General features: G+C 30.5%; 2 long non-coding RNA genes across 2 annotated transcripts; both read left to right on the top strand.

Annotated features, from left to right (window-relative positions):
- Window positions 1–1,599, top strand: LOC130015386 (uncharacterized). The gene is made up of 3 exons (XR_008790543.1): window positions 1–83; window positions 161–237; window positions 1,509–1,599. It is a non-coding gene; the product is annotated as an uncharacterized LOC130015386 (long non-coding RNA).
- A 5,712-nt stretch (window positions 1,600–7,311) lies between these two features.
- On the top strand, window positions 7,312–9,247 carry LOC126679077 (uncharacterized). Its single transcript, XR_007640794.2, has 3 exons — window positions 7,312–7,526; window positions 7,604–7,680; window positions 8,952–9,247. It is a non-coding gene; the product is annotated as an uncharacterized LOC126679077 (long non-coding RNA).
- Window positions 9,248–11,944: the final 2,697 nt, after the last annotated feature.

Genomic DNA, 11,944 nt, shown 5'->3' with positions numbered 1-11,944 from the left:
AACAAACCCTAGCCGTCTTTCCCTTCCAATTTCGCTGAGAAATCGCTAGCCGTAATCCCTTCCGAAGTTGACTGAAAATTTCGGTAAACTTTCTTTCATAATTTCAGTTTTTTAGTTTGGACGACTTTCAGTGTTTTGATCCGTGTGTATTCGTTTCTAGATCGAAACTGAAACCGATTGATCTCAGGCGTTCTAGACTCGTATACCTTCGATTCTACTCATTCGCTTCGCTTAACGGTACGCCGTTGATCTCGTTCTATTGCCGTTCGGTTTATCGCTTTTGTTTGCTTAAATTCTGTTCTTGATTGATATGGGTTACTGCCAACTTGTTATGTTAATTCTTATGGTTGTGTCTTGATATTTCAAAAGGGTTTTCTGAGTTGATTTTGGCTTGTTTAGAGTTTCAGTTTATGCCGTAGGTCGCTTGTCTCTGGGATTACAATTCTGGGGTTTGATGATCATAATTTATTGATTTATTGATTGTAATTCTTGTTAACTCTCAGTAATTGAATTTGTTTGATAATTAGGATCTTGTTTAGTTTTGATTGTTTAAGAATCATGAAAGCTTATTGAGTTGTGAGCTTGTTTTTGATTTTCTTGCTTTTGAAATTGAGATTGGCGGGTTTTCTTTTAATGGCAGAATGAGTTTGATTCTTTGATTGAAAGAGATGGTTAAAAGTAGCTTCTAATCACTAAAATTGTTTGTTTAAATAAATTGAATTCCTTAAGTTGTTTTACCTATTGATTTTGGTTTTTATAATAACTTTAACTCGTTTGATTTAATTTGAATAAGCTAAATATTTTATAACGTAAATTAATATAATTACTCGGGTAAATATATTTAATTTTAACGGAAATGTCAAATTGGCTAAATTGTAATTTAGCCCTAAAAATTTCTAAAGCTATTCTTTTAGCAAAGTTAAAATTCTTGGACTTCTAATTTGATTTTCTAATTAATAAATTAAGAGTGGGAAGTTTATTTGATTTTATAATTGACTAAAGTACCATTTAGTCCTTAGTTGGTTAAAGTACAGTTTAGTCCCTATTTGGCTAAAGTACAGTTTAGTCCCTAAACTTTTATAGACTTTAAATATTTAAGTTTTGATTGTAACTTGGGTTACTTGAATTATAAGATATTAAATTCTATTTAATATAGATAATTGTTTTATCAAGTATTTTATTTTATAAACTCGGGTTTATAAAATTTAAAAGTTTTGTTTGGGTTAGACTGTGGTCGCCCAATAAGTGGGAAGAAGCTTGGTAGTTTATATAACTCGGCTGACTCACTAATATGGATTTTAACTCGGATTTATTTAAATTAAGTTATGTACCATTCTAAATGTGATTTTATGATTTCTGCCTTATAACTCGGGTTATATTTTTAATGCATTTAATATAAGTGTGTTATTAAATGTGACTCGGTATTGTGTTGTACTGGTCCTATGTGGTGTCTAGTACTCTTTAGAGTTAGGGTCTGATTTTAATTATGATTTTAATATTTTATTTAGACCTGTCGACTGTTCGTACTTCAGAGGCGAACCAGAGTTAGATTGCTTGTCAGGATCACGTGGATTTAGCAAGCAGTGAGTTTATATCTCTATTTCCCTCTTTATTAAGCAAATGTATTATTTTGTATATATATATGTATAAGCAGCTTTTGAACTGTTTTCGGCATTGTGGATTTGATTTGGAACGTGCTACTCGATGGGCATCATCGGGACTGCGTGCGCACCGGTAATGATTATGGTATTGAGGTAGGTTTGAGATACGTCTCACCTTAGTGAGGGCACCGGTGGAAGATACGTCTCCTGGGCTCACTATTTATTAAGTGATAGTCGGGGATCGGTTATTGAGATACGTCTCACCGATACGACAATGGATTTAGAATTGTGGTTTAGGGTTTCATTGATAATCCACAATGAACTAATGTTTTATTAAACGTTTTTAAGGTTTTCAACTTAATAAATGTAAATGGTTATATAAACTCTACTCAGTAAATCTGACCTCGTTGTTTTCCCAAATTTTCCAGGTTTATGATTTGAGCATTAGTCGATCTCCGTTTCTTCATTCTCGGAGGTTCATTATTTTATTTCAGAATAAAAGAGTCGAACTGTTTTAAAATCTTAGACCGCAGTAGTAGTATTAGTTTATTTATGTCTTAGTCGTATACTTATCGTTTTAGACTATTGGTTGTTGGAATGGTCCAACTGTTACTTTATTTGCCTTGGCATGATTACAGTGTTTATGTTATTTTATATATTGCCATACTGTTGGAGGTTTTTCTTGAGATAAGTATACTTAAATTATATGTTGTTTATATGTACTGCTAGACTAGGCTGAAGTCTCGGTTGCCCCCGAGCATGTGGTTTTCTGCAGGTACATAACTGTTTATGATATTTAACTGTTATCCGCAAGGCTTGCTACGGGTTTTGGTACAACCATACCCATACCCTAGCGCCGGTCACGATTCATGAAAATGGGTCGTGACAAACTTGGTATCAGAGCCAGGTTTCAAACCAAGGCCTTATTGTATGTTATATGTATAATTGTTTTTGCCATGATAAGTGGATGTCGTGTCTTAGGAACTACTGCGGAATTAGGATTCGAGTCATGTTTTTGAAACGTCATCTTTTGTTTTCAAACTTTCAGCCTACATCCCATAGGTGATGTGTGTCAGTCATTATTAAGTGTTGATGCTATAATTGAAAATTGTTTTCACTTAGATATTATTTTATATGTTATGTTGAGATCATTTCACTTGGGTGATTTTAGTTGCTTTTGATTTCTTTGGAAATTTTATGATTGGTAGTTTGCCTAAATTCATACTTGGTTATGATGTTGTTTGCCTTATCATGTTGATGTGGCATTTATTGAGTAATAAACTTTGGTTTTACGCTTTAAATTATGCAATAACGCTGGATTATTTGATGTGTAGTTTTGGCTTTGGCAGAGAACAAAGATTATTTAAAATTATATTTTGTTAGGCATTGGTTTTTTTTTTTTCGGGTGTAAATGATTTAGGCCGTTAAATCAACTATCATGTTTTGTGGTCATACACTGTTTGACCACATGTTTCCTTGAGGGTTTTCATTGAGAAAATTATTTTTATTCGATTTTTGTTTTGACACAGAATCAGAAGAGAAGTTTGAGTTCAATTCTTTAAAAGTTTGATTTTTGGTTAACTTGCCAAAAAAAAATGTTTTTTTCATATATTTTGAATTTTGGGGTTTACGGAATGGATGTTTGAAATCAAAGATTTTTCACTTGAGTTTTTAAATTACCGTTTAGCGGTTAGGTTACGTTGAGCTCATAAAAAAAAAATTTAAGGATGAAAATTTTATTAAAATATTTTTCCGGATTTACAAATATTTTGAATACGTTTTATAAATGGTTGTTTGGGGTTCGACTTGGGTCACCTAAATTTAGGAGTTGAGCTTGGTAGTTGTAATGACTCGGCTAACTTATTTTGAATACGTTTTATAAACGGTTGTTTGGGGTTCGACTTGGGTCACCTAAATTTAGGAGTTGAGCTTGGTAGTTGTAATGACCCGGCTAACTCGATGGTTTCATGAATTGAGATATTTTGGGAATTATTTTAAGTAATGGATTTATAAGAAGATTTTTTTTTCGGATACCGTTTTATTTTAACCGTGGAGCTCAAATAAAAAAAAATGGAAGTTTTGGTTATTGACTTTAAATTTCAAAATGAATTTTGAAGCGTATTCTTAAAAGATGATATATTTACAAGTTGACTTTGATACGAAAATTCAAACTTGTTGTAGCATGTCATGATTTTGTCTTTTAAGTATGTTTGGGTTAATTTGTGTTCAACGGCATGTTTAGGTGGTTTAAGGTTTGTAGAAATCATAATACTTTTGGTTTTAATTTGCGTTGTGCATCTCGCAAGTTTGGTTGAAATACGTTGTTTGCTTTGTTTTGTCCCTTCGTGCGGAGAAGCACATGAGATGTTTTATTTCACGCGGTAATGGTTGATACCTTAATGTTAGGTTTGATTGTGAGTCGAACCTTTGTTTAGACCCTGTTTTGATCTAGTTTCGGCTTTGGGTTAAGCTGGGTACTATTTTGTTGTAGTGGATCGAAATCTTTGGCTTTCGGTATCGAGGAAGATGAGGAAAGTACTCCCTTGAATAGGTTGATGGTTTCTGATTATCCTGAATAGGGTGTTGGAAATTCTGACCCGAGAAGTTAGATCAACGTAATAATACACCGGTGTTTTTCATCAAGATTGAATGATGCGATTTAGGAACTGGTGGTATGTTTTGTATAAAGGAATGTGATGTGTTTTTTTTTCTCTGAATTAAGTTTCAATTTATCTAGAGTTTTATTGGATATTAATTTATTCTTATGAGTGTTAGTGGAGATATAGTTTTGAATTGTTTTGGTGGTATCGTATAATTTGATAGATTGTAAATATGGAATTGGAGGAATATTTTATGGTTGTGTTCGAGAATTTAGTTTGCTAAGTGCGGTATACAATTATATGTAGATTAGAAAACTTTCGTAGAAATTTACGATTTTGATTTGAGGATTGTTAGATTAAGGGATTTGGTTATGCTCCATTCATGTTTTTGACACTGGAATTTTAAAAGTAAGTTGTTTATATAGATTCGATTTTTATTCAAATATTTCGGTATATTGATATAAAGGTGTTTTCGTAAACAAAGAGGTTTGAATTGCTAAATTTTTACGTCCTGATGCAAAGAAAAGAATTTTATCAAATTTGATTAAAAAGGGCAATAATAAATTTTTCGGTTTAACGATTTTTTTTTCAAATCGTGTTTTTTATTTGAGAGCGACTTAAATTTTGGACGTTTTGAAACTTCAATGTGTATTTTGAATACGGTGGATTTTTCCATGATTTGATGTTTACGAGAAAATGATAAATTATTTAGCAAGTTTGATTTACAGATCACATAAGTTTTATCAGGTGAACGGTTTCACAAATTGCAAACTTATTTAGAAGTAAGGAAAATCTGCGAATTTAAAAAATTCGGAAGTGATAGTTTTCCAACGGTAAAGGTACTTCGATTTTAATATATAAAAAGAGGGTTTAAAATGTTAAATTTTTTAAAAGAGAGATGATAAGTCTTTTAAAAGAGAGGTGGAAAATTTTGAATTTAAAATGTTCTGCGTATTATAAAATTTTATATTTTCATAGGTTGGTTTTGAGCATAACTAACAATCCGGTCGGATAAATTGGTCGTAGTGATATTTTGTTGTATACGAGGTTTTAGTCAATCGATGGAATAATTTTATGAATTTAGATTTGATTTGGGTATATGAACTAGTTGTTTTTAAAAAAAAACTGACGATTGTGTTTGGTGAGTTTCGACAATAAAATTGGTTGGTCGACACTGTAGATTGAGGGTTTAATTGTTGAGAGTTTTGATATCGTTTTGTTTGAATATTAAAATCTTTTTTCAGGGAATAAAGTTAAGTTTGCGAGACATAGTTAGGATGTAAGTTGATGATTAGATACTTAGAGTATTACGACCTATTTTATTTTTGAGTGATTGGATGAATAACTAGGATTGAGATTTTGTTGCTAATTTGGAGATTCTCTTATCACGAGTTAAGTTTACGTATTCTTTTGAATGACGGTAAGAGTTTTGCGTTTATGATTCACGAAGTTAATGGTATTATCGAAATTGGTGTAAATCGTTGGACCAAATGATTCAAATAGTGGTTGTTTTTGGCCAAAAATATTATTTAGTTGTTGTGGAGTATTGATATCGATTACTTTGGATGTCGAGCTCTTTATAAGTGGATAAGTGAGTAGGTGTTGTAGAACGCAAGATTTTATCAGATTGTGTTTTCAATACCCTGTATAAAGCGATAGAGTTTGGAATTGTAAGAACTATAGTTGAGCTTAGGGTTTGTTATTGCACTTTGATAATGTGGAGTTAGTAATCATATGGATTTAAGTTAGTTTTTGAAGCCAACTTGTTAAAGAGTATGTGTGTCTCTCAATTGGATAATTGTTGATTATTTACATTATGTTGATCGAGTGATCGTTGGGGCACTAAGTTGTTAGAATCAGAATTTTGCGCATAAGTGTGTTGTGACCGTTTAAACTGCGAGTCAGTTTCAGATTAAAAAATTAGAGGTCGAGTTTTCATAGGTTGGGGAGAAGGTAACACCCCATATATTTTCGGCGTGTTTCGTCTTCTGTTGACCTTCCCGAGTGGAAAATTTTGTTTGGAGTTATCATTGCGAGAGATTCGAGCTTTCGTTCTAGATTGTTTTAAGTTTTTCAGTCAAAACTTTAGTGGGAGAGTTTGTTTTCCCTCGTTGATGTCACCTAGATATGGTGTTATCATTTATGTAAAAGTGAAAGTTAGTGTTACTACTTTTTGTGCCAATTGAGATTGTTTAGTGTATGACTTGTAGTATTTAGTTATTGTTCGAGGAACAACCTGTTGAGTTTTTCTTACGCAAGCACTTGAGTCGTTAAGCACGAAATTATCATGTTGTGGCTTGTGGTGCCATTTTTAGCATGTTTGTTATTCTAGAATTTATCGAACACTCTGGGTGCGTGTTGTTAATTGTTGACTAGTTAAGTAATGTTGAGTTCCATTGCTTTTCAAACTTCATGTTGTTTTATCAAATGAATTTTCAGATTTTAAACATTGTTGATAATGGTGTTTCTTTGGTTCGGGTTTGACTTGGGTCGCGCTACACGTGATTTATGTTTGGAAGTTTTGGTTGACTCGGCCAAGTACCATTTTGTTTTCTTTTAAGTTGTTTTACCAAATGGTTTGAAAAGATTTCCAGTTTATGTTTTCAAAAGGAACTCGATAGGGCTTAACTGCTGTATGGTTTTGGTTTTTTGGTTACTTGGTTGAAGAATGTTCTTAAGAGACGGAGTTCGTTACGCAAAATTATTATTATTGTTGTCCCTGAGTACCTTGGGTATCTGGTTCGTGAGTTTTACGTTGGTTATGTGCGTTTTGTATGTAATTTATCTTGTGTATTACGTTAGTCGTTTTTGTATTAAATTCGAGGTCGAATTTTTAATAAGTTGTGGAGAATGTAATATCCCGTATTTTTTTTTCTTTTCCCTTTATTATTTTAAATTATTTCAAATTTTGTATTCCGTCAAGGTTAGGTAAATTATTATTATTATTACTAAATTAAATATGTTAAGTATTTATTTTGATTAAAAAAATAATAAATGAAAAGCCATGCATTCAAATTCAATTTCTCCTTATGGCCTACGTATATAATATGCATGTCTTATTATTGTTTTGGACCAATGTTATATGGCCATTCTTTTGAAAGATTAATAAGCCCATTCTTACAATTTCAAAAGCCATATTTCTAATCCTATTTATACAAACAGCAGGAGTAACTTCGTCTTCCTCCTCCATATCATTCTGTTCACGTTTCTTGTTTTTCTAACCTAAATTTTCTTCACTTTAAAACAAACCCTAGCCGTCTTTCCCTTCCAATTTCGCTGAGAAATCGCTAGCCGTAATCCCTTCCGAAGTTGACTGAAAATTTCGGTAAACTTTCTTTCATAATTTCAGTTTTTTAGTTTGGACGACTTTCAGTGTTTTGATCCGTGTGTATTCGTTTCTAGATCGAAACTGAAACCGATTGATCTCAGGCGTTCTAGACTCGTATACCTTCGATTCTACTCATTCGCTTCGCTTAACGGTACGCCGTTGATCTCGTTCTATTGCCGTTCGGTTTATCGCTTTTGTTTGCTTAAATTCTGTTCTTGATTGATATGGGTTACTGCCAACTTGTTATGTTAATTCTTATGGTTGTGTCTTGATATTTCAAAAGGGTTTTCTGAGTTGATTTTGGCTTGTTTAGAGTTTCAGTTTATGCCGTAGGTCGCTTGTCTCTGGGATTACAATTCTGGGGTTTGATGATCATAATTTATTGATTTATTGATTGTAATTCTTGTTAACTCTCAGTAATTGAATTTGTTTGATAATTAGGATCTTGTTTAGTTTTGATTGTTTAAGAATCATGAAAGCTTATTGAGTTGTGAGCTTGTTTTTGATTTTCTTGCTTTTGAAATTGAGATTGGCGGGTTTTCTTTTAATGGCAGAATGAGTTTGATTCTTTGATTGAAAGAGATGGTTAAAAGTAGCTTCTAATCACTAAAATTGTTTGTTTAAATAAATTGAATTCCTTAAGTTGTTTTACCTATTGATTTTGGTTTTTATAATAACTTTAACTCGTTTGATTTAGTTTGAATAAGCTAAATATTTTATAACGTAAATTAATATAATTACTCGGGTAAATATATTTAATTTTAACGGAAATGTCAAATTGGCTAAATTGTAATTTAGCCCTAAAAATTTCTAAAGCTATTCTTTTAGCAAAGTTAAAATTCTTGGACTTCTAATTTGATTTTCTAATTAATAAATTAAGAGTGGGAAGTTTATTTGATTTTATAATTGACTAAAGTACCATTTAGTCCTTAGTTGGTTAAAGTACAGTTTAGTCCCTATTTGGCTAAAGTACAGTTTAGTCCCTAAACTTTTATAGACTTTAAATATTTAAGTTTTGATTGTAACTTGGGTTACTTGAATTATAAGATATTAAATTCTATTTAATATAGATAATTGTTTTATCAAGTATTTTATTTTATAAACTCGGGTTTATAAAATTTAAAAGTTTTGTTTGGGTTAGACTGTGGTCGCCCAATAAGTGGGAAGAAGCTTGGTAGTTTATATAACTCGGCTGACTCACTAATATGGATTTTAACTCGGATTTATTTAAATTAAGTTATGTACCATTCTAAATGTGATTTTATGATTTCTGCCTTATAACTCGGGTTATATTTTTAATGCATTTAATATAAGTGTGTTATTAAATGTGACTCGGTATTGTGTTGTACTGGTCCTATGTGGTGTCTAGTACTCTTTAGAGTTAGGGTCTGATTTTAATTATGATTTTAATATTTTATTTAGACCTGTCGACTGTTCGTACTTCAGAGGCGAACCAGAGTTAGATTGCTTGTCAGGATCACGTGGATTTAGCAAGCAGTGAGTTTATATCTCTATTTACCTCTTTATTAAGCAAATGTATTATTTTGTATATATATATGTATAAGCAGCTTTTGAACTGTTTTCGGCATTGTGGATTTGATTTGGAACGTGCTACTCGATGGGCATCATCGGGACTGCGTGCGCACCGGTAATGATTATGGTATTGAGGTAGGTTTGAGATACGTCTCACCTTAGTGAGGGCACCGGTGGAAGATACGTCTCCTGGGCTCACTATTTATTAAGTGATATTCGGGGATCGGTTATTGAGATACGTCTCACCGATACGACAATGGATTTAGAATTGTGGTTTAGGGTTTCATTGATAATCCACAATGAACTAATGTTTTATTAAACGTTTTTAAGGTTTTCAACTTAATAAATGTAAATGGTTATATAAACTCTACTCAGTAAATCTGACCTCGTTGTTTTCCCAAATTTTCCAGGTTTATGATTTGAGCATTAGTCGATCTCCGTTTCTTCATTCTCGGAGGTTCATTATTTTATTTCAGAATAAAAGAGTCGAACTGTTTTAAAATCTTAGACCGCAGTAGTAGTATTAGTTTATTTATGTCTTAGTCGTATACTTATCGTTTTAGACTATTGGTTGTTGGAATGGTCCAACTGTTACTTTATTTGCCTTGGCATGATTACAGTGTTTATGTTATTTTATATATTGCCATACTGTTGGAGGTTTTTCTTGAGATAAGTATACTTAAATTATATGTTGTTTATATGTACTGCTAGACTAGGCTGAAGTCTCGGTTGCCCCCGAGCATGTGGTTTTCTGCAGGTACATAACTGTTTATGATATTTAACTGTTATCCGCAAGGCTTGCTACGGGTTTTGGTACAACCATACCCATACCCTAGCGCCGGTCACGATTCATGAAAATGGGTCGTAACATGTACCTAGACTAATCAGGGGTCCTATTTATGGATATTTGGATTGACCTAGGGTTTACTATGTTTTCGTATTGCATTAGGAGTGTGAGAGTGTGTGGAGTGATTAGCTTAGAATTCTAATTAGAATTAGGATTGAATTTGACATATATCTTTTTTTAAAATAATTCTTATTAAATTATGCATGCTAAGTAAAAGGGGTCTAACAGTTCATTTTGATATCCAAAAGTGTAAAAAATGGCTTCTAGGATTCTAAGAGTTTGAGTATTGTCAATTTAGTTCATCAAATTTGCAAATTGGCCCATAAATTTTTAAGATATTGCAATTAGTCTTATTTCTCCGATTTAGATCACAATTTTTTTGAGATATTATAGGCTACTTGCAGCTAATTACGTTTCAATTCTTTAATTTTGCAACTGCATACTGATCTAATCAGCTGGAATCCAATCAAGCGGATCAAAAGCTTGTCATCCGGACGAATTTCACTGGAAATCATTATTGGACGCTTCAGTTCTTTATTACTTTTTACCTGTCCAAAAAATAGGCGTCTACACCCCTTATTTGCATATAAACTTTATTTTTAATAGTAATATGTAATTAACAATTAATGAAAATAACCATTTTCGACTATGGTTAATTTTAGTTAATTTTTTAAATTATTAATAATAATCAATTTTATATTTTTTACTTTTAATTATAATAATTTTTTTAAGTTCGTTGAATATTAGTTATTCAAAAGCCTCTCAAATGGCGAAAATTTACATCATTTGAAATAAAAATTGATACAACTAAAAGGTAATAATATAAAATGTAACAAAATTAATATTTCTGATAGATTTGGTTAAAATTTAATGCACCTAATTTAAATAAATATTTATTTTAATATTTATTCTAATTTACGTTTATACGGCTCTGGTGGTTATTGAAATTTAATTTTCATTATATATTCAGTGTATTTTATAAATAATTTTATTTTTATTTAATGATAAAGTTGACAATGTAGACAAAAATAATAATAGTAAAAAAACCAATTTGATATGTGCATTTTTGTTGGTCCATACTTTAGAATTCCTTGATTCTTTCTTTTCAATATCATTTAAAGTTATGTTTTCAAAAAAGAAAAATCATTTAAAGTTATAATTCTAGAAAGATAAATAAATATTTTATACAAATACTATATTTTAAAAAATAAAAAGTCCAGCACCCACCACTTTTTGAATAATAAAGTAATTATAAATAATACCATTTCATAATAATTCTATAGGAACATACACGCTTTTATTATTTTAAGAGAAAATAGATATAAATTAATATATCAATAAAATTAAGAAAATTATTAATTATTAAAAAAAAATTACTCCTCGGTTCCAAAAATTATAAGTTTCAACATTTTATATAATTTTAAAAATAATTAATTCTATAACAACTCATATAATTTTATTTTCTTATATAACAATTTCAATTGAATATTAATATAATTATAATGAATAAATGAAAAAACTTCTCTATTAATATATTTAGATTTTATAAAATGAGATAAAATTACAGATAATCTTTATGGAATAAAGGGGTACTATTATCTTACTTTAAAATAGAATCTTTATTTTCACACTTTAAAAAATATAAAAATTGAAATGTCAGTTTTTTTTTATCACTGAAATTCTAATAATTTTTTAACACAATTTTATATTGTATTTTACTTTAATATATATTCTCCTTATTTTAGAAAAATGAAAAATAATTATTATTTTTAGAGTCTCAAAAAAATGAAAATTAACTATTTCATTATTATTTTAAAAAAATGATAAAAATATCAGTATAGTCTTATTCCATGTTTTAAATATAATTACCTTAATTTTTAAAATATTACTCCCTCTGTCCCAATAGAGTTGTCCACTTTGCCTTTATCACACAGTTTAAGAAAAGCAATTATTACTTATGGATTTTGTAAAACATTTCTTACTTTTCTTGTCATACCCCTATTTAATATAGGGTCCACTTGCAATTTATTTTCAC

Source organism: Mercurialis annua, linkage group LG4, assembly GCF_937616625.2.
Source record: "Mercurialis annua linkage group LG4, ddMerAnnu1.2, whole genome shotgun sequence".
NCBI lineage: Eukaryota > Viridiplantae > Streptophyta > Magnoliopsida > Malpighiales > Euphorbiaceae > Mercurialis > Mercurialis annua.
Note: the sequence above shows the minus strand (reverse complement) of the source record. Positions and strands in the feature narration are given on the sequence as shown.